This window comes from Pseudorca crassidens, chromosome 10 (assembly GCF_039906515.1).
Source record: "Pseudorca crassidens isolate mPseCra1 chromosome 10, mPseCra1.hap1, whole genome shotgun sequence".
Taxonomy (NCBI): domain Eukaryota; kingdom Metazoa; phylum Chordata; class Mammalia; order Artiodactyla; family Delphinidae; genus Pseudorca; species Pseudorca crassidens.
In genome coordinates, this window is record NC_090305.1 from 65,448,265 (window position 1) to 65,470,989 (window position 22,725).

General features: G+C 45.4%; 1 protein-coding gene across 11 annotated transcripts in view; it reads left to right on the forward strand.

Moving 5' to 3' along the window:
- Nucleotides 1-22,725, forward strand: part of LARS2 (leucyl-tRNA synthetase 2, mitochondrial) — a 282,370-nt gene that overhangs the window by 73,916 nt on the left and 185,729 nt on the right. For 2 of the 11 annotated variants that reach the window (XM_067754086.1, XM_067754088.1), the window contains one exon: nt 9,676-9,840. The exons of the other annotated variants lie outside the window; for them this stretch is intronic. The gene's annotated coding sequence lies outside the window, so the exon portion shown is untranslated. The remainder of the gene's footprint in view (nt 1-9,675; nt 9,841-22,725) is intronic. 11 annotated transcript variants of the gene reach the window in all.

Sequence of the window (22,725 nt, forward strand, 5' to 3'; positions counted from 1 at the left end):
ACATTCCTCCAGCTGATAGGGGCACTGCATTCGATTACTGTCAGTACCCTAGAAATTTAAAAGGAAAAATTTGTATTTCTAGATACAATTAAACAGTTGTGATTTCCACTTTATTATCTTTCTTTTCTTTTATCATGCCATTTCTTTTAGTTCAATATAGCAAGAAGAAAGATGAAAAAGGAACTCAAAGCCTATGTAAAAGCTTGTGCTGATGAATTAAACCAAAGCACCTCATTCATTCGTTCATCCAATCATTCATTCAATGATATTAACAAGGAATACTTTTTGAGTATTTACTCTGTGGCAGACTTTACGCTAAGAACTTTAGATGATTACCTCATTCAATCTATATAATTACTCTATGGGATAACTGCTAATATTATCACTATTTCATAAGTAAGAAATTTTCAAGAAGTATGCCAGGTCCTATGCTAAATGGGGAGGAGCAGAAAAACTAACATATTTTCTTGGCATCAAGGATTTAGGACCATGGAGGCAGAGACAAATGCATAAACAAAAACATAAAATAAAACATTATAGGAGCCACCATGACCAGCTGTTAGGGTCCAGCTGGGCACAAAGGAGGGAATGGTCCCTTCTCCTTAGTGTTATTCAGCTGGCTGTAAGTCCTGAGGCTTTCCAATGGGTTGGGAAAAAATGGGCCTAGCACCAGCATCTCAGCACACTTGTTTTTCAGCCAAAGCTCTTGGCCACTCCCCCTTTTCCCAATCACCTCTGCTTGCAGGTTCTACTCCACCCTATTGACTGTGTTATCCCCCAGACCCTTGGGTATGCTCACCCCCAGCCCTAGAAAAGAAAAGTCCAATACTTTCTGTGATAACCATGTTGTGATGTAAAAAGTATACTCTGTTAACTGTAGGTACCCTAAGCCCTCTTAGGAAAGCCAGCCTGGGAAGATACCATGATCAACTTTTGAGGGCAGCGCAGGGAGGTTACAAGATGAAAAGTCAAAAGTAATGCTTAAAGCCGAGAGAGTAAGAGGAATTTTCTGTGCTCCTGAGAGGAAGAAGGAAAAAGAAATGAGGCAGAGAGAAGCCAGAGCTACCCAGAGGGTGGGTCCCTAGGGGTAAAAGTAGCAGAAACAGGTGGTCCATGCTGGTGGCCCAAGGAAACTTCTAAGAATGAGGACGCCTAGTGGCCAGTTGTAGTTGTAATCCCTTTCTTCCCATCCCCACCGCAAAAGACACACACACACACACACACACACACACACACACACACACACACACACAGTAGAGAGGTCTACCACATTCAGGAACACTGCAAAAGACACACACACACACACACACACACACACACACACACACACACACACACAGTAGAGAGGTCTACCACATTCAGGAATACCTTGACACCTTTTGGAGGAAAACAAAGGGCTGAATCTTGTGTGAGGGTGAATGCACTGTGGCATACAGACAGGGAGCTAAATGCAGGGGCAGATCCAAAGTTCATGGAATCTGAAGCTCATACAGTTTGGTGAGATGCCCTTAAAGAAAAATAATATAAAAATATCAACCTTTTGCAAATTTTACCAAAACATATGACCACGTGAACACTTTGCTAGGGCCTCCCACAAGGGAACGGCCCTGGAATTTAAGCTTCATTAGCTTTCTTATAAATCTTTCACTGGGAAGACGTGACCACAGGAGAGCCAGACCCCATTTGAAAATCCTCAGAAATTTTTGAGGGGGCTTCGGGCTCCATAGTCCACACAGTGGGGGAGTTTGAGTCAAGCTGATCTAGATCTCAGGGGTTGGCTGGGTATGACTGACAGTTGGGTTATAATCACTTTCCTAGTCTCCAGAACAAACTACAATCTCAGAGGAGGAGAGACCACAGTGAAGGAGGGACTAAAGGCAGCTGCATCGGAACCTGGAAGGGTAAGTCTGAGAGCTTGCGTTTCTGGAGGGGATGGGAGGCAGGATGACCACAGGCCTGCAGAGTGAGGTGAGCCGGCTCTTAAAAAGCTCTTCAAGTCTTATTAGAAAATTGCAATGGAGAGATCCCCTGCCCTCTCCTCCATCCCAGGGTACACAGTAAGGTCTGTCCTCCACTCTGATTACCCTCATTTTGGAGCTCAGAAAGAAGCTAATCAGAAGACGTACATTGTACAAGCTACTTCAAGTGCAATTTAGAATTCAGCGTGACGAAGGGAGTCATCGGGTGTGTGATTATAAAGAAACATTCCAACATAATTAAGGCATGAAGGTGCAGGAGTGGGAGGGTGGACAGGGATGGTCAGAAGAAACAGGGCACAGCTTACCACCACTCTCGATAGTTCCCAGCTCTGCACACCAACCAATGAGGAAACACAGCTTCCCTGTGTTCCTGCATATCCAGTAGCATCACTAATAATCCCCACAACCCTCTCAGTGGCGTGTATTAGTTTTCTCTTGCTGCTGTAACAAATTACCATAAATTTAATGTCTTAAAATAATACATTTATTTTCTTATAGTTCCATAGGTCAGAAGCCTGAGATGAGTCTCACTGGGCTTAAATCAAGGATTGATGTCAGCAGAGCTGCATTCCTTGCTGGAGGCTCTGGGGAGAAATCATTCTCTTTTCCAGCTTCTAGAAGCTGTCTACACTCCTTGGTCATGGTCCCCTTCCATCTTCAAAGCCAGCAAGTCTTTCTGACATCTCATTACTGTGACATTGACTCTCCTGCCTCCCTCTTTCACATGTAAGAATCCTTGTGATTACATTGGCCTCACCCAGATAATCCAAAATAATCTCTTTATTTTAAAGTCCAGGTGATTAGCAACCTTACTTCTCTTTTCCCAAATAATGTAACATATTCACAGGTTCCAGGGATTAGGGAATTAGTATGTGGACATCTTTGGGGCCATTATTCTGCTTATCACAATAGGAAATATTATTATCTCCTATTTTCCAGGTGAGGAAAATGAGGCACAGAGAGGTCCTGTGGCTTGCTCAACATCACAGAGCCGGTGAGCAGTAAAGTTGGGATTCACCCAGGCCCATCTGATGTCAGACCCTGTATTCTTAACCTTTAAACTGTACTCCTTTCATATAATCATTGTTCTTTTGTTCAATACTTTATTGAATTTTATTTGACACTTCCATTGATAGAAGCATTTGAGTAAGGCAAAGGCTCTGGGGGCAGGAACTGTTGGTGGTATGGACATGCAGGTGTGGGAGAGGCATACTGTATACCCCATAACAGTGGGGGACCATCTGCCTGTGTTAGGTCACAAGAGACCGGGGTTCACATCTCAGCTCTGTCACTTGTAACTATGTGCCTTCCAGCCAATTGCTGGATCTCCTGAGTTTCCTCTGCAAATGATAATAACAGAACAGAACCCACCTTACAGGCTTGTTATAGTAACCAGAACAGCATGTATGAAGCTCCCAGCTGTGCCTAGAGCACAGGTGGTGTTCCATGAATGCTGCTGTTACTACCTCTCTCTCCTTGGCCCCTCTCCCCAAGGAACCTTAACTTCTCGCAGGTAGGTATTAACAGAGGAAATGGTGGCTGAGATTTCTGGATTCTGAGGAAGCAGATCTGGGGAAGCTGAATCAGAACAGGTAGGAGGAGGACAAGGAGCTCTGCTTTTATCTGTCTTAGGTAGAGTCCACATTAGATCTAATTAGAGAAAAAGGGCTCTGTGGCTAAAACACATTTTAAAAACACTGATGTCTCCCTCCCTCCCTTCCTTCCTTCTTTGTGTTTTCAGAAAAGTTTGGAAGAAGGAGAGGAGAAATAAAATGTCCATTAGATCTAGAGTTCTTGGTTGCAAGCAACAGAATCTGACTCTGACTAACTTAGATGAAAGTTGGAATTTAGTGGAAGGGCATGGGGTGACACCAAATTGAAGACAAAGTTGAACATCTGGGGCTCGGGAAGACAGGAGCATGTAGACAGCAGGAAGGAATAGATAGCCTCTTCAGGGCAGCAATGCCCTGAGTGGAGCCCTTCCCGCTGGCCCCCTGGGCTTGGCACTGGGTCCACTATCCATCTTCCTGGGAAGCAGAGTTACTGGACTAGCCTGGGACGCTTGCTGGCCCCATGTCTCAGTAGGCAGGGAACCTTGACTGACTGTCCCACCAGAGCATCTCCAGAGGGCAAGATGGGGTTCCCCAAGAAGATACCAGCAAGCAAACAACTGTCACCTTTGACAAAGGTCACCTTTGCAAAGCAACCATCGGTCACCTTTGCTATGTTTGAAAATGTATCTTTCACCCCTGACCTGCCTCCAGGACTCTCTTTCATTTCCTCATTCTTTCTATTTAAACTGCAAAATGTCATTTTTGTAGCTACTGCCACCCTCCCCCCCCCCCAAAAAAAAAGAAAAACAGGAAAAAGAAAAGCTTTGTACTTCTTGGAGTTGGGGAGAAATACTTTATGTTTTACCCTCAGTTGACTCAGGGTCAACTGAGTTTGGTTAATACGGGACCCTGAGCATAGTGGCTGTGTCAGCATCAGTCGAAAAAGGACCACTATGTCACAAAAGACTCACCTGTTAAAACCTCATATTTTACATTTGAGACACAGGTCGGAGATGCTCAGTGACCTGCTCAAGGTCACAAGGCAGTTTAGAGGCAGGATCTCTGCTGGTTCCTTCCATTAAACACCCTAGGCCTTTGGAGTGGCAGTGCCTCATCAAGAGGGAGCTTCCTCTTATCTGTCAGGCACAACGTTGCCCCATCATGGATGAGGATGTGAGTGGCGCCTCCTGGCATTTGCGGTACGATATGACGCTGAAACCCAGCACCCAGGGATGGGCTCCTGGGCGATGGAGCACCGCTGGCTGTGTTTGAGGTGTCCAGGGTCAGGTGCAGCTCCCTTGTCAGTCCGTGCCCCTGAGGGCTTAAAAAAGGAAAGAAAGAAAAAGAAAAGAGAAATGCTTCCAATCTCTGATTTTACAGAACAAGGCAAATTTCTCATTTTGACAGAATCAAAACCCAAATCCGCCTTACCAAGAGACCAGAGGAAAAAACAAAGTTCAATAGATTTTTTTTTCTTAAACTGTTGGATCCCATTTGAAAGGAAATGGGTTTCTTTCTTTAAAAGAGAGAGACAAGAGAAATGAGAGTCTCTCCAGGATGGAGAATTCAGAAGTATGGTGTCCCTACGTGCCCGGAAACCAAGGGAGGGTCAGCAGTTTCAGGGTGTGGTTGACAGGTGATTTGACCAGGGGGTGTAGAACTGGAAGAGGGTAAGTTCTAGAAGAACTGGGGCGTCTCTTACCGTCCAGTGACTTCCAAATGGCATCCTTCAGTTTCAAGGTGGGCAGGGCAGGGTGAGCTACTCAAATCAAAGTTGGCACTACAGTGAGCCCCCAAGCCCCACCTCCAAATGCTGGGCCTAATTGTCTTGCTCTAAAGTAGATGGAATCTAAACCCAAACACCCCATTCTACCTTTATTGCATTTCTAGGCTGTCATTGCCCCCAGACTTTTCTTCCTGATGGGCCACTTGAGTGAAAAACAAAACAAAATAACCCCAGACCTTGCAGCAAAATGAAGCAAAACCTATCCTGTATTTCACCAGGAATAAAGTATTCTGTTGTTGATTTTTAAATGCAGACACTTTGCCTTAGTATGATTTATACCTCATTTTATCTTTCCGATACATTTAGCCATCAGTGGGTGGGAAGTTTTCAGAGCCCTGCTCAAATGTCATCTTGTCCAAGAGATTGGCCATCCTATCCCCAAGAGAATATGCCTTAGTACCTAGAAAAGCCCTGGCATATATTAGGTGTCCAGTAAATATTTGTTGAATGAATGAATGACAAATTCTTTCACTCAGATGCGCCCAGACCCAGTTGTGCTGATGCCCACGATATTCATCGACTACCCTCCGAGGTAGATACAGTGGGCACTGTATGGGAGGGATAAAGGGAATAGTACCCCAGGCTGCCGCCCTGGAGGACTTGAATGTGTAATTTGGGAGGAAAAAAAAAATGTACGTGTTATAGAAGTTAGTTAACTCGTAACAGAAACAGAGCAACAAGGAGGCAAATGGCCGTCCATCTGCAAGTGATTTCATTCATCCATCAAATGTCCTGAGTGCTGACTGAGGCTGGCTGCTCAGCTGAGTGCTGGGGCATGATGAATCCTGAGGTCCACCCTGCCCTCCCCGAGCCTTGAGTCTGGTGGGGTGAAGGGAGAGTGAGAAGAACCCCCAGAGATAGGGAAAATTTAGGTCTCAGGCTTTATAAGAAACTTATTTAATATTCTTTAATTACCTTAAAATCAATGTAGAAATTTGACTAAGAATTGAGGATTGAAAAATCTATTTTAAGTTCACGTAATTGATTTTGTGGGATCAACTTTTAGAGCTGGGCAGAGCTTGGAGATCCTCTAGCCCACCCCACCCCCTCATTTATTATCAAATGTGGAAAGCGAGGCTCAGATCAGCCAATGAATAGTTTTCCATATAAGAAAGAGGACCCACATCCCTAGGATGACAAAATCACAATCTCTATATGGTCATATATAGTGGAGAAAGCATACAATATGATAGCGACTTTGTGGTCATGGAATTTTACTTTTTAAATTTTATACATCATTAAAGCAGGATGTGAGATTTGTGTGTTTATCAAAATGAGAGTGTATGCCTGACCCAGTCCTCTGCCAAAGTAACACTGTTGTGAAAGATAATGAAAGAGAGAGAAACTGCCCAGATCAGAGGAAGCCATGGAGACCTAGTGACTGTATGTGCCATGATAAATGACTCATGGTTATGTAAGATGTTAACAACAGAGGGACCTAGGGGAAGAGCACACAGAATTTTCTGTACCATCTTTGCAAATCTTCACAATTATTTGAAAATAAAAAGCAATTTTTAAGAAGGGGAGCATGGTGTGGTAGATTGTATTTTCTAAAAGTGGATGCCACACGGTCTTCCAAAGTTTGCCACCTCCACGTCAAGAGGTAGAATCTATGTTCTCTCCTTTGAGGGGGCGCAGGTTACTTACCTTCTCTGTGCTTCTGCTGCCTCTGTAAAACGGGAAAACAGTGCTAGAATTGTTTTTACTATGAAATGGGAATACACATGTAAAGCATGTAGACAGAGCTTGGAAATGTTGGATGTCATTATTGTGGGGCACAAGTTAGGAACCCCGTTATCAGAGCTGGACTGGCAACCAAAGTAACTTAATACAGAATCCTGGGAATTCCTTAAAGTCCTCCTGTTTCAGGGGAGAATCCTTGCCGAGGGTGGAGATGCCAAGTTTGCAGGTGGGCTCTGGGAGAGACGGGATGGAGAAGATAAATGCAGAGACCAGGGATGGACGATGATGTGTAGTGCATTCGCTCGGGGAAGGAGGAAACTTCCATAGTCTGTGTCGATCAGGGGTGGTGTCAGGAGGGGGTTAGCTGTAGCTGTACCTTGAAGGCTGGCTCAGGTGCAAACGAGCAGAAAGGCAGGGAAGGGTAGCAGAGGTGGAACCAGGGCCTCACCAGGGGCCTGCCTGGGCACACTTTTAATGTTATTTGTTATTTGCCTTTAGCTATCCTTCTTTTTCGATTTTTACCAATGTGAAATGGTGGAAAAGAATCTGTACATTTCATCATTTTAATGATAGTAGACTCTAGCCATGAACTCAAAGGTTCCTGCTGGCCTACAAGTACTCGTCAGCTAAGCCCTCTCCCTCCAAGGTCACATGTCCATCAAATGGCACAAATTGGAGCTTATACCCAAGACTGGTCACTTAGGACAGACACATCCATGTGCTGATGGTGATTGGTCCAGAGGTGGCCCTGGGACACCAGCAGGACCAATCAGTCACCTCTCCTGGGATCATAAGCTCTCTGGGAGAGACAGGGAACCCTTGTGGTGGTTTTAAGTCATGGCCACAAATTCTGTGATACTCCTGCCTTAGAATTGTAGCCCATGACTTTCCCCTTGAATTTGGGCAGGATCATAACTGCTTTGAGCACAGAATATGATGTAAGTAACACCAGTTGACATGTGGCTTCTGTCTTGTTTGTTGAAACACTTGCTTTTACAGCCTTGAACCACCAGACAGTAGAATAGAGGAGAGGAGAGGAAGGAGGGAAGGGGAGGGGAGGGGAGGAGAGGGGAGGGAATATGAGCCCTTAGTCATTTGAGTCATCCCACCCCTTGTGCTAGACATGGAGTGAAAAAGCACTTAGATGATACCAGCTCCCAGCCATTTGAGTCTCACCAGCTGTTATGGATTGAATGTTATACCCCCAAATTCATATGTTGAAGCCCTAATCCCTAATGTGATGGTATTTGGAGATGGGGCCTTTGGGAGGTCATTAGTGTCAGATGAGGTCATGAAGGTGGTGGCCTCATGATGGGACTAGTGCCCTCACAAGAAGAGACACCAGAGAGCTGTTGCAAGCACGTGCTAAGAAAAGACCTTCTGATCACATAGAAGGCAGCTGTCTGCAAGCCAGGAAGAAACCTGCACCAGAACCTGACTGTGCCGGTACCCTGATTTTGGACTTGCAGCCTCCAGACTGCAGGAAAATAAATTTCTGTTGTTTAAGTTACCCAATCTATGGTATTTTGTTATGGTAATCCAAGCACACTAAGATACCAGCTGAGACCCCAGACGTAGTGGAGCAGAGAACAGCCAACCCTGCCATGCCCTGTCTGAATCCTTGGTGCATAGACTCCATAAGCATAAGAAACAGTTGTTTTATACCACTAAGCTTTGGAGTGACTTTTTAATATAGCAATATCTATTAACTGGATGATGGTTCCTATTAACTGGAACATTGTCCTTCCAGACCCTTAAGCTGGGGACTGTGGAAGCTTTGAGTTGCCAAAGGCCATATCAGCTAACAAAGGGACAGAGAGAAGGAGCTGGCCTGAGAAATAAGCTGGCACAGAGCTGGCAATGAAGAGGAGGAAAGGTCCAGCCCTCCTTGATGATACCACTGAAACCCCTGGATCAAGCTGTGTCAATCTCCTCTTGAACTTTTCAGTTATATGAGCCAATATATATTTTTTTAAGTCTTAAGCCAGTTTGATTTGGTTTATATTCCCTCCAGTTATAACTGGAATAGAGATTAAGAGGATAAAAAAGGGAATTCCCAGGCAGTCCAGTGGTTAGGAATTCACAGTTTCACTGCCATGGCCTGGGTTCAGTTCATTGTCAGGGAACTAAGATTCTGCAACTTGCATGTGGGGCAGCCAAAAAAAAAGGAATGAAAAGGAAGACAAGAGAAATGGAGGAAGGCAGGAGGGGGTTAGGTGGGAAGGGGGACAAGACCAGACCTGTTCTGTTTTCCATTTAAATGTAAGTGGTATCTGTAGCAGACACTGTAGGTTGCCCATTTACCATCCATTCCCCACCTTCCACCTTATTAACAGAACCAATCCAGGTTGTCCAATGTTCCTTACCACTGATTGGCTCAGGAGTGGGCATGTGATGAAGTTCCTCCAATGAGATGTGAGGGGAGGTCTCTGGGAGGAGCCTTTGGGAAAGGCTTCCTTCTCTCCAGGAGGCAAGACAGGCCCTCTTGCCTTCTCACCGCAGGAGTTGGGAAGTACACCTGGAGGGGCCACAGCTACCTTGCAGAGAAGGAACCTGGGTCTTAGATGACATTGAGCTGCTGATTGTACCTTGCCTCAGGCGCACTCTCTTCTGCCTTTTGTGTGAAATAACAAATGACAATCCGGTTTGAACTGCGGTTTTCTGCTACTTGCAGCCCTGATATTGCAGAGCCTGAGGAAGGCCGACTCACCACCATGTTATTTTACTGAGGAAGGAACCAAGGCCTAGAGGGACATCTGTGTGTCCAGGTGTCAAAACTAACTGATGGCAGTGAGAGACAAGAGCCTCACCTCCCTTCTAACCTAGGCCTCATCCCATGGTAAGACAGGTTCTAGAATCTTCCATGTTGCCTTGCCCCCCCCCCCCAGCCCTGAGCCTTCTGTAGTCAGCTGTGTATGCAGAAGCTCATCTGATTTGAATCCAGCAGGCTATATTCCACCTAATTAAGCAATTAAGAGCAGGAAGGCTACATCTCCAGAGCCTACCTGCTTTTCATGATGAGCCTTTATAAGCCCTGACTGGTTGTTGTGATGGATGCCAGGGGCCGTGGAGACCTCTGGAAGCTGAGTCTTGCTGGGCTGGCCTGGGGGCTGTGGCCCTGACTTTTTATGGAATCTGAAGTCTGCCTTTGGAATAATTACCTCCATGTGATTGTGGGATTAATGTCACCTGGGCCAGAGGTCTGCTGTTTTCTGCTTAAGGGAGGAAAAACAAAACCCTTTGGAGAGGCTCAATGACTGCGAACTTGGAAATCGCCCTAAGAATTAGTGAGCCAGTGTGGTGAGGCCAGAGCACAGCCAGCAGCGTGCTGAACAAGTGTGCTCGTGGGTGAGGTAGAGAGGAGCCTCATAGAAAATGTGTTGATCTTCCTGCTTTCCTCACACACAGGCACAAGGGTGTGCAAATTCACTGAGAAGCAGGCAGCGGTGGGCTTCTGATATGACACCCTCTGTCCTGGGCGCCCGCTATCAGGAAAAATTCAAGCCAGAAGGTTCAGGAAGAAGATAGCTTGGGAAAAGCCGGGTCCAAATAGAAGCCACCCTCATGTTGGACACCTCAGCCATTGCTCTCATTACTCAAGGGGCCGCCCTGCAGCTCAGATTCACAGGCAGTAATGTTTCAGCACCAAGGCAAACATCCTTCTCTCAGAAGAACTCCCTCAAAGAGACTGATGCTACAGGTAGAGGTGCCGTCTGCCACACGTCTGCCACTCAGCCAGACAGAGAGCTGCTGATAAGTGGGTGGGAGGCACCCCCAGCCGATGTTCTAGAACAGCATTTTCCCTCAAGTTCAGTGTGGGGCGGGGCGGGGGCGGATGATGTCCTCAGGCAGGTGCTCTGTGGCTGGTCTTGGGGGTTGTGTGTCTTTGTGGCCCCGGGTCCTGTTACCCTGAGTGGCTCTGTGGGACGAGTGGTGAGTGTTGGGGGTGGGGGAGGCAGAGTGTAAGTTGTCCTGCGCAAGCGGGTTGTGTGTGTGTGTGTGTGTGTGCGCGCGTTCGCTCGCTTACACAGGGACCTATAGGGATTTGGGTATCCCCAGATATGGGAAATGCCTGGTGCTTTGCAGGCAGAGCTCTAGACCAGGAATGTAGTCATGTTAATAAAACTAGAACGTGAGTTAGATATTAACTTTCAATTTTCTAGTAGCTACATTAGAAAAAAAGAAAAGAAAATCTATTTCCAAAATATATTTTATTTAACCCAGCATATCCAAAATTATCATTTCAACATACATTCAATATAAAAATATGTAAATGGGATATCTTACGGTCTTTTTTCTCTTGTGAAGTCTTCAAAATCTGGTGTGTATTTTACACTTACAGCAATATCTCAGTTTGGACCAGCCCCACGTCAAGTGTTCAATAGTCACGTGTGGCTCATGGCTGCTGCCCTGGACAGTGTGGGTCTGGAGACTTGAATCTGAGTCCCTGCTCGGTTTCTTTCTAGCTCTGTGGCCCTGAGAAAATTATTTATGTGTTCTGAGCCGCTGTGTAGCCATCTGTGTAATGCCATTGATAGTCCATCTCATGGCAGTCATTCACGTAGCGTCCTATGTGTTGCTGGGTATCTAGGGTCCAAATCAGTGCTGCGGGGCTGGCTTGTACAGTGGTGTGCCAGAGCTGGACCATACATGCTCACAAGAGCCGATGGTTAAATATTCAGGAATTTTGTAAACTGATGGTAAACTATTGGTCTCTTGAAATCAGCCATGGTGGGAGAATGTTTACACCATGGAAATGAGCAAATGCTTACAAATCGGTCCCTGCCACTCCAGAGAGCTGGTTGTTAAACATTGACTTGCACGCCATGGACTTGGGTATATTTATATGTGATTGCAGGGGTGAGTGTGGTCTGGGGGCTGCTTCCTTGGCTGTTTTTTCTCGCTGAGGCCTCATCATCTCCCTTTAGGTGCTCCTGTCTTGTGGCAGCCCCTTCCAGATTACTCTTTCCCACTATGAGAGGCAGCATTGAGGAGTGGTTAAGCCAGCAGAATCTGGAGCAGACCCTGGATCCTCCATTTACTCATTTTGTAACTGTGGACAGGTTAACTTCTCTGTGCCTTAGTTTTCCTCATCCGTAAAAATAATAGCAGCTGAGAAATAGGGTTAAATACCATCCCCGTAGGGCTTCCCTGGTGGCGCAGTGGTTGAGAGTCGGCCTGCCGATGCAGGGGACACGGGTTCGTGCCCCGGTCCGGGAGGATCCCACGTGCCGTGGAGCGGCTCGGCCCGTGAGCCGTGGCCGCTGAGCCTGCGTGCCAGGAGCCTGTGCTCCGCAACGGGAGAGACTGCCGCGGCAGTGAGAGGCCCGCGTACTACAAAAAAAAAAGAAAAAAAAAAACCATCCCCGTAAAGTGATAGAACAGTGCCTGGCATACAGTATGTGCTCATGAATGTTGCCTGTTCTGTGTTGATGATTCGCAGCTGATGTCTGCAGCTCCTCCTGGCCTGCAGGCTCTAACTGTCGGTCACTGTGGAACAGTCGTGAAGGGGCAGTGTTTATGGCAGGGGCATCCAGAGGACGAGCTGGTGTGATGGTGGGGTAGGTAACACCACAGTCAGGTTGGACCTGGGGTTGTCTTTCCTTCCATTTTCCTTTCATCTTCTCTTTCTCATCCTGTCATGAGAATTGACCGCCTACTGTGTGTGAATTCTGTGGGGAGGGGATGGGCACACAAAACTGAGAAAGCTGATCCCTGCCCTCAAGGAGCTTACAAAAGCTCTTTGGGGTCTTCACTAATTTTTAAGAGTATAAAGGGGTTCTGAGATGGAAAAGTTTGAGAACTGCTGGACTGCGGGTATAACAAAAAGACTACTAAATGTGGGGGCCAGAGGGGTTGGCAGGTTTGAGCTCTAGCACATATTACTGTGTTTCTAATCCCTTGACTTCTTCTGGCCTCAGTTTCTTCCTCTGTAAAATGGGAGTGGTAATGTGGATGGATACCCCAGCCACCTCCAGGGTGCTGTGAAAGTACATTTAAAGACTCTGAAGGCCTGGGGGTGGGGAGGGGTTGCTGTAGGCACAAGCTGGGCCCTTGGGGACTATGTTCTAAAGCTGACATTTTACTATCTGGGGGATCTGGCTGACCCCCCTGAAGTGAAGAGAAGCCCAGAGAGTACCCAACAGGCTATCCCAAGCCCTGTCATCTGGCTTTCTGGAATACCAGGGATTCTCTGGGGTAATTCCCACATCAATACATGAAAAGCAAAACCGACACATTTAGGTGACTTTGGAAACATTGCTGGAAAATGCAGGCGGCGAGTTCCCTGGTGGCCTAGTGGTTAGGATTCTGGGCTTTCACTGCCTTGGCCCAGGTTTAATCCCTGTTGGGGATCTGAGATCCAGCGAGCCAAGTGGCATGGCAAAAAAAAAAAAGAGGCAGGGAAGGGATTTGGAGCTTGAAATTTCCAGATTTCTACCACCCTTCTTTGACTGGAATTGACAGCCTCAAGTGTGTCACCTACCAGGACCAGTCTCAAATGGAGGGCTGTTAAGACTCCAGAATAGCCCAAAGGGGACATTGCCCCACCCTACCCTGCTCCTGACCTTCTTGCATCAACCCTGGCTTCCTCCAGGATCCAGTGCTTTTTTCCTCCCCAAAAGATGCTGTCATGATTGTTCCTACCCATAAGAACCCCTAGGTTGTCTCCCACCAGAACCCCTATCTCCTACCTCATTCCCCCAGAGACCCCAGCCCTAACCTTGGCCAATGACTAGGTGGAATGAGGAGACTCCATAAGAGCTGAAGAGCTTTTCCCAAAGAAGAGCTTCAAAGGTTCCTGGGATGTTTAAATATGCCAATATTAATAGAGATGTTTTAAGTAGAAGAAAATGCCAAAATTGCAGCTGGTCAAAATGTTAAAAAACACTCCATGGCAAACTCAGCAACCAGCAGGGTAGAGAGGACAGGTTCTCCTTAGCATCACTCCGGCCAATTAACTCCAGTCCCTCTATTCCCCTCACTGAGGAGGAAGCCTTCCCAGCACCTCTCCCTTGCCCCTGCTTGTTAAGGAAGACAATTAGCATCTGAGCAGAGGTCTCCAAATGACATCCTGTCAGTTTTCTGTCTAGTTCAATACCATTTCCAACAGTGACTTTCAAAACAGAAATGATTTTTTTGTCATTTACTTACAATTTTTAATTTTTTTTTTTTTTTTTTTTTTTTTTGCGGTATGCGGGCCTCTCACTGTTGTGGCCTCTCCCATTGCGGAGCACGGGCTCCAGACGCGCAGGCCCAGCGGCCATGGCTCACGGGCCCAGCCGCTCCGCGGCACGTGGGACCCTCCCGGACCGGGGCACGAACCCGTGTCCCCTGCATCGGCAGGCAGACTCTCAACCACTGCGCCACCAGGGAAGCCCTACAATTTTTAATATTTTAAATCTGTTTTACATAGTTGTGTGATTATATTCTAAAAACAATTTAATAGGCTGTTTAACATTTTAATATAATAAACACATTTTTTTTGGTTTTATTAAGCACTTCTTCTTCTTTTTGTTTTTTTTCTTTTCCAAAATGGAAATGGTTTTTTAAGTGTACAAAAGTAATGCATCGTTTAAGAAAAAGTTTAGGGGAATTCCCTGGCTGTCCAGTGGTTAGGACTCAGCGCTTTCGCTGCTGTGGTCCAGGTTCAGTCCCTGGTTGGGGAATTAAGATCTGGCAAGCCGTGCCACGTGGCCAAAAAAAAGAAAAAAGAAAAAGTTTAAAATAGGGAAAATAAAAAAACCACTCATAATCCCTTCCCCCCAACTCTAACACAGCAATACCATCATATTGGTGCTTTTTCCTTGCAGTCTCTGTCCCTATAAATACATTTTATTTGAACGTTGTGATGCTTGTCTTGGCTTGGTTCCCCAGAAAGCAGAGTCTGAGACAAAGGTTTCTGTGCAAATATTTCACTGAGGAACATGATTTCAGGGAGGAGGAATGAGAAATGGGGAGCGAAGCTGGCAAGAATGTGTTATGGAACTGGCCACAGCTGAGTGCACCTGGGTGCTGTATCCAAGATCATCTGAGGAGTCATAGGAAGACCTTGCGTGGGTGGGGGGAGAAAGAGAGAAGCATTTTCCATTGGCTCCCAACCCCTGTCGGTCGGTCAAAGGCTTTCCCCGTGGGGTAACTCACCCACATTTCTGAGGTGCCCTTGCATGGGTGCTGAGTGGGTTTCCCCTAAGTCCCAGGCGATGGCATTGACAGAGAAGCCCCAGGGTGAGCGGCATAAGCAGGGGACACATAATGTCAGGTTGCAGCTGTGAGAAGCTGGCCGGAGTTGACCCAGAACTGGTCACCCCAGCGTGGGCAGGACTAAGAGACAGGCAGGGCCAAGCAGATCTGAAGAGGTGCCCAATACAGTCTTGGTGATGCCCACCTAATTTTATCCTTGCTTTCCCCACTGAACTTTATATATTTTCCATATCGATCAATAGTTCTCAAAAATTTTTAATTGAAATGTAGTTGATTTACAATGTTTCAGGTGTACAACAAAGCAATTCAATTATACATACATATATATATTCTTTTTCAGGTTATTTTCCATTACAGGTTGTTACAAGATATTGAATGTAGTTCCCTATGCTATACAGTAGGTCCTTGTTGTTCATCTATTTTATATATTGTAGTGTGTATCTTTTAATCACAAATTCCTAATTTATCCCTCCCCCACTTCCCCTTTGGCACCCGTAAGTTTGTTTTCTATGTCTGTGAGTCTGTTTGTTTTGTAAGTAAGTTCATTTATATTACATTTTAGATTCTCTATGTAAGTGGTGTCATATAGTATTTGTCTTTCTCTGTCTGACTTACTTCACTTAGTATGATAATTTCTAGGTCCATCCATGTTGCTGCAAATGGCATTATTTCATTCTTTTTTATAGTTGAGCAAGAGTCCATTGTATACATGTACCACATCCTCTTTAACCATTCAACTGTTAATGGACATTTTGGTTGCTTCCATGTCTTAGCTATTATAAATAGTGCTGCTCTGAACATTGGGGTGCATTATCTTTTGGAATTAGAGTTTTCATCTTTTCTGGATATATGTTCAGGAATAGGATTGTTGGATCATATGGTAACTTTATTTTTTAAGGAACCTCCATACTGTTCTCCATAGTGGCTGCACCAATTTACATTCCCACCAACAGGGTAGGAGGATTCCTTTTTTCCCACATCCTCTCCAGCATTTATTATTTGTAGACTTTTTGATGATGGCCATTCTGACTGGTGTGAGGTGATACTTCACTGTAGTTTTGATTTGCATTTCTCTAATGATTAGTGATGTTGAGCATCTTTTCATGTGCCTTTTGGCCTTCTGTATGTCTTCTATGGAGAAATATCTGTTTAGGTCTTCTGCCCATTTTTCGATTGGGCTGTTTGGTTTTTTTGACATTGAACTATATGAGCTGTTTGTATATTTTGGAAATCAATCCCTGTTGGTCACATCATTTGCAAATATTTTCTCCCATTCCATAGGTTATCTTCGTTCTCATAATTTTTAATGGCTGCTTTCCAAGTAGAGGGAAAAGTTTAAATTTTATATATAATCGATTTCTGTATATTGTATTATTTGCAAAACAGTGACAAGTTGGCCCACTGAGGTGACCTAAGAAGGGTCATTTTATACCTTTGTGGCATAGAGGGAGGTGTCATTCCTCAACCCAAGTGAGTGGAGGGAAGGCATTGATCTCCTTACTAAATACTTCTGTTTCTGTTTCAAATTCAAAACTTTTGGAATACATTGATGATTGGAAGTCAGGAGAAAAGAACCCTACTGACTTCAGTGTTCTCAATAAAACTCTATCCCTTTTCTTCCTTCCCAGCAGTAATACTTTTAGGACTGCTAGAGAACTCTGGATAAAGATGGGTTTAGGACTCCATTTGTCTCTTGGCACTCATCCATTCCGCAAATACTTATTGAGCACTTGCCATATGTCAGGTATGGCACCAGGCACTGGGGACCCAGAGACCACGGACCATCTCTGTCCTCAGGGCATCAGGTGATACAGGCTTGTAAACAATCAAATGTTATGACAATGCTATGATAATAAGGGCAAGACACAGCAGGGAAAGAATAGGTCTGACATTTCATTCATTCATTGACTGTATTTGTTATTTATTGCTGGGCAATAAACTGCCCCAATACTTAGCTACCTAAAACAGTAATAACTACTATCACACAGTTTTGGTGGATCAGGAATTTAGGTACAGTTTAGCTGAGTGGTTTAGGCTCAAGGTCTCTCATGATGTTGAAGTCAGGATGCCAGCCAGGGCTGCAGTCATCTGAAGGCTTGACCAGGACTCAGGGATCTGCATCCAATATGGTTCCCTCACATGGCTCTTAGCAAGAGGTTTTAGTTTCTTGCCATGTAAACCTGGACTGCTTGAGTGTCTGTGATGTGGCTGCCCCAGAGCAAGTGATCCTACAAAAGGAAGTTGAAGCCACAGTGTCTTTCATGAGCCAGCCTCAGAAATCGCACACCATCACTTCCACTATATTATATTGGTCCCACAGGACAACGCTATTCAGTACAGGAGGGGACTACCTGAAGAGTCAACATTAGGAAGTGAGGATCATTGGGGGCCACCTTGGGGGCCACTACCACGTTGGTTCATTGATTCATTCGATTGCCAGTTATTAAGCACCTGCCAGGAGTCTGGCACTATGCTCAGGACTGGGGATACCAACATGGCTGGCAATAATTGAGTTCAGGGACCAATTCTTTGTTTAATTTTATATCTCCAGTGCCTGGAACACAAAGTCTCGGTAAAGGCTTATTTGTCAAAAGGAAGCAAAATGAAGTGGTTAGGAGCTGGACTTATGGAGCCAGTATGCCTAGGTTCAAATCTGGCCTCCTCCTCCCCACACTGATGGTTTTCCAACAAATCATGTTGGTTTATGTTGCTTACAACCAAGAATGCTAATGATATGCTCATTAGTTTTCCCACCAATCTCCTTTTATTGTTCAGACTCCACACAGGATCCCACATTACATTTAATTGTCATGTCTCCTTTAATCTGGGACAGTTTCTCAGTCTTGCCTTGTCTTTTATGACCTTGCCACTTCTGAAGAGTACTGAGTATGCATTTTGTAGAATGTCCCTCAATTTGGGTTTGTCTGAGATTTTCTCGTGATTAGATTGAGGTAATGCATTTTGGACAAAAGCACCAGAAGTGATATTATGAATCATATAAGGGATACGTGATATCAACATGTCTTATTACTGGTGCTGTTGACTTTCATCACTTGGTTAAGGTGGTAGGTATCTGCACAGTTTCTATTTTTTCCTTTGTAATTAATAATTATCTTGAGCTACTTTGAAACTGTGCAAATGTCTTCTTTTTTCGTTCTTTTACCCATTGATTTGGCATCCATTGATAATGCCTTTGGACAACAATTATTCCATGTTGTTTGCCTGTTCCTGATTTCCTATCTCTATCATTCATTCTACATTTATTAATCGGAATTTTACTTTAAAGAAGAATTATCCCTTCTCCTTCTTATTTACTTATTCAGGTATTTATTTATAACAGTATGGACTCATGGATTTTTTTCCCTATGGTTTATAATCCATTACTATGGTTATTTATCGCTCAAATTATCTCAGATTTGGCCATTGGGAACCCTCAAGCTGGCTCCTGTGTGTATAGGAGAAATTATTTTTAGTTTTAATTTTTTATTATAAAAGTTATATATGCCTGGGTGGAGGGTACATGAGACCTCTCTGTACTATTTTTGCAGTTTCTTGTAAATATATAATTATTTCAAAAAGAAAGGTAAAAAAGTAATGTATGCTCATTATAAAAAATCAGGAAAGGGCTTCCCTGGTGGCGCAGTGGTTGAAAGTCCGCCTGCCGATGCAGGGGACGCGGGTTCGTGCCCCGGTCCGGGAAGATCCCACATGCCGCGGAGCGGCTGGGCCCGTGAGCCATGGCCGCTGAGCCTGCGCGTCCGGAGCCTGTGCTCCGCAACGGGAGAGGCCACAATAGTGCGAGGCCCGCGTACCGCAAAAAAAAAAAAAAAAAAAAAAAAAATCAGGAAATACAGAAAAGTGTAAAAATTATCTCATCTCTTAGACTTAATCACTGTCTGTATTCTGGTATGTTTCTCTCCATTCTTTCATTTTAAATGCTATCATAACACAATTGTGGCAGCTCTGAGCACTGACATTCTAGTTTTATAATGGAGAGAATGCCAGCCAGGGAGACAGGGATTACTAAAACAGTAATACCACCAGCCCAACATCCATGTGTCTGCCACATGCCCCCAGCCCTCCTGGTGCTGGACCACATCTAATCCCTCCCCCGCCAGCATATGAGGTGGGGTGCTGTGTGCAGTACCCATCAGACAGGGTACTGGAGGGTCTCAATGTATTGATTCAGGTAGAAAAGAGTATCAAGGTTAGTTAGTAGAAACAGAAGGAGTTAAAGCTAGTAAATTCCGGAGAATGTACACAGGTCAGGCTGACTTGAGAGAAGAAGAGAGAGATTAAGATGATTAGAGGGAGAGAAAAGGGGAGAAAAGCAGAAAATGTTGAATTTTTACATTCTTGCTTCCAGAAAACAGAGGGCAGCCAAGAACTCAGTGGGTGTTTAACCAAGCAGACTTAAGGTCTTGATCAAGGATGAACTTCTCGCCTCCTCTCTAGGTTGCCCTGACAACCTTCTCCTTCTGGTATTGACATAATGATGAGACAGAAGGGAAAACAGGCAAATGAAGAAAATAGTCATTAGAGGCAGAACCAGCTGTGGTCTGGCTTGCTTCATCTTGCAGGGAGGTCTGGGGAGGAGTCCAGGAGGGGCAGAGGGCTCTTGGGCTGGTGTTTCAGACAGAGGCGTGAGGACTAGAGGGAGAGATGGGGTTTCCTGTACAGGGATGGACTTGAACTCATGTGCTAGAGACACCTGAAGCTCCTCTCAGAAATTTTAGTGAAGCCATTCAATTTAAATTAAATCTCACTGGTTGCATATCCTCCTTGCTTCCCTGGCTCTTCAGATTAGTCAAGGTTGCTTAGAAGGAAACTCCAGAACCCAGGTTCAGGGAATGGCAGCCACCCACTCTACCAGCAGGGCTCAGAGTCACCACATTAACCTGGGGCTTAGAGCCCTTTCTCCTTTTCCATCACCCAGAAGGGTTGGGACCATCAGAGGAGAGAGAAAGAATGGAAGAGGGTATCAACAGTAGTTATTACTCTCTTCTCTTTTCAGGTAGGGAAACTGAGGCTGAGACAGTAACTCGCCTACGGTCACAAAACTGAGAAATGTCCAGGATTCAAACCTAGGTCAGATCAAGTCAAGGTTTTGCTGGGTAATTACCTCACTCTGTGATACAGAGCAGTGATTCCCAAACTCTATCGTGTGTCAGAATCTCCTGGAGGGCTTGTTAAAACACAGAAGGCTGAACCCCACCCCAGAGTTTCTGATTTGGTAGATGTGGGACGTGGCTTGGGAATTTGTATTTCTGACAAGTTTCCAGAAGATATTGATGCTGCTGGTCCAGGAACCACACTTTGAGAACTACTGACATAAAGCAAGCCATTTAAGCCTTGGACCTTGAGTATAGTCTTTGTAAAACAAGGAGTACCTTTTTCAGAGGTGCTTTAGCCATGGGGATACGAAGGTTGAGGGAGTTTTACTTTTAGCAAAGTAGCTCCTTGGATCTCTTTACATAATAGGTCCCATGTGAGAGGTTATTGGAAAGGATGTTTCTGCTATTAAACATAAAACCAAGAGTTATAAACTAGTGACCTAAAAGATGTCAAATACTGTTTGTTCCTGTTATCTCTTGGTATGGCTTAAAACAACAACAATTTTAATACATGATTTTGTGGGTCAGGAATCTGGGCAGATCTACCCCTATGGTGCCCACCAGAGTTACTCAGGGCCACTCAGCTGGTGTCCGGGCTGGTCTGGAGGGTCCAAGATGGCTTCACTCACATGGCTGGAGCCTTGTCAGGGTGGTTGGAAGGCTGTTGACTGGAACATCTACCATGGCCTCTCCAGCAGGATGGTCTCAGGGTAATTGGATTTCATGACAGCTCAGGGTCCAGAGCAAGTGTTCCAAGAGACAGAAAGCAGAAAGCACCAGTCTTTTAAGGCCCAGGCCTGGAAACCAGCACAGCGTCACTTTGCCATCTGCCATCTGTCAGCATAATCACCAGAGGTCCCTGTCCCCAGATTCAGGGGAGGGCACATACACTGCCTTCTCAGTGGGCGGAATGTTTTGTGGCTGTCTCTTTGAACTCAAGCTTCATCCACACCTGAACCTTATGTCGATGATAAGCTTCTGATCCTCAAGCCAGATGTGGTAAAGGGATGAGACTTGGGGGTGGGGGGGATTAGTATATTTTGCATGTGGGCTAAATGTAAATAACTTGAGCAGAGAGTGGGTTGTAATAAGTTCTAGAACACCTCTATCCTGCTGGAGGAAGCCCAGTCGGCCCCATGGAGAAGCCCATGTAGAGAGAAACCTGGCCCTGCACCTTTCTCCCAACAGCCCAGCTGAGCTCCCAGCCCATAGGCAGCGCTAACTTGCCAGCCATGGGAGTGAGCCAGCTGGGAAGGTTTGGTCCTCCAGCTCCAGTCAAGCTTAGCTGATGGCGCATAGAGTGACATGACACAAAATAGGGCTGTGTGATGGTTCATGTTGTGTGTCAGTGCCCGGATGCCCGGATGTTTGGTCAAACATTATTCTGGATGTTTCTCTGAAGGTGTTTTTCAGATGAGAGTAACGTTTAAATCAGTGGACTTTGAATACATTAGATTGCCCTCCATAATGGGGTGGGCCTCATCCAATCAGTAGAAGGTCTGAATAGAACAAAGACTGACCTCCCCTGAGCAAGAAGGAATTCTTTTTAAGATTTATTATTTATTTATTTAATTTTTGGCTGTGTCGGGTCTTAGTTGCAGCACGCAGGATCTTCGCTGAGGCATGCAGGATCTTTTGTTGCAGCACGTGGGCTCTTCACTGTGGTGTGAGGGCTTCTCTCTAGTTGTGGCGTGAGGGTTTTTTCTCTTCTCTAGTTGTGGCGCACAGGCTCCAGGGCGCGTGGGCTCTGTAATTTGCGGCACGCGGGCTCTAGTTGAGGCGTGCGAGCTCAGTAGTTGTGGCACGTAGGCTTAGTTGCCCCACGGCATGTGGGATCTTAGTTCCCTGACCAGAGATTGAACCCGCATCCCCTGCCTTGTAAGGTGGATTCTTTACCACTGGACCACCAGGGAAATCCACGAGAAGGAATTCTGCAGCAGATCTTGAGGTCTTTGACTCTAACTGCAACTCTGCCATCTATGGAATACTAGTTTTTGATGAATGTTAATAAGTCCTCAGCTATTAAAAAAAATGTTTCCATGGTCAACTATGTTTGGGAAAACTATTTATCAAACAATGCTTAAAAGGTCTCTGTGTTGCAGAACTTCTAATTTGGCCATGGGTCTGGAGCCTTGGAAAGGGCTGATCTGGGGTTATTGCGAGCTTCCTGACAGTGAATCTTTATTCTGTTTTGTAAGTGGGTCACCCTGGTCGGCTTCCACTCTTTTAGAGGGTCTCATTTATAGGAGAAAAGGAGTCTCCTTCTTGGGTAAAAGGAAAGCGATGCATCGCTTTGTTCTCTTCCATCAGAGCAGCACTGTGGGTCCATGTGTGAAGACTTTCCAGCCTGAGAGCTGCTGCTCCATCAGAGCCCTCCCCCAGCTCCTGAGGCTTCCCCTTTCTGCGAG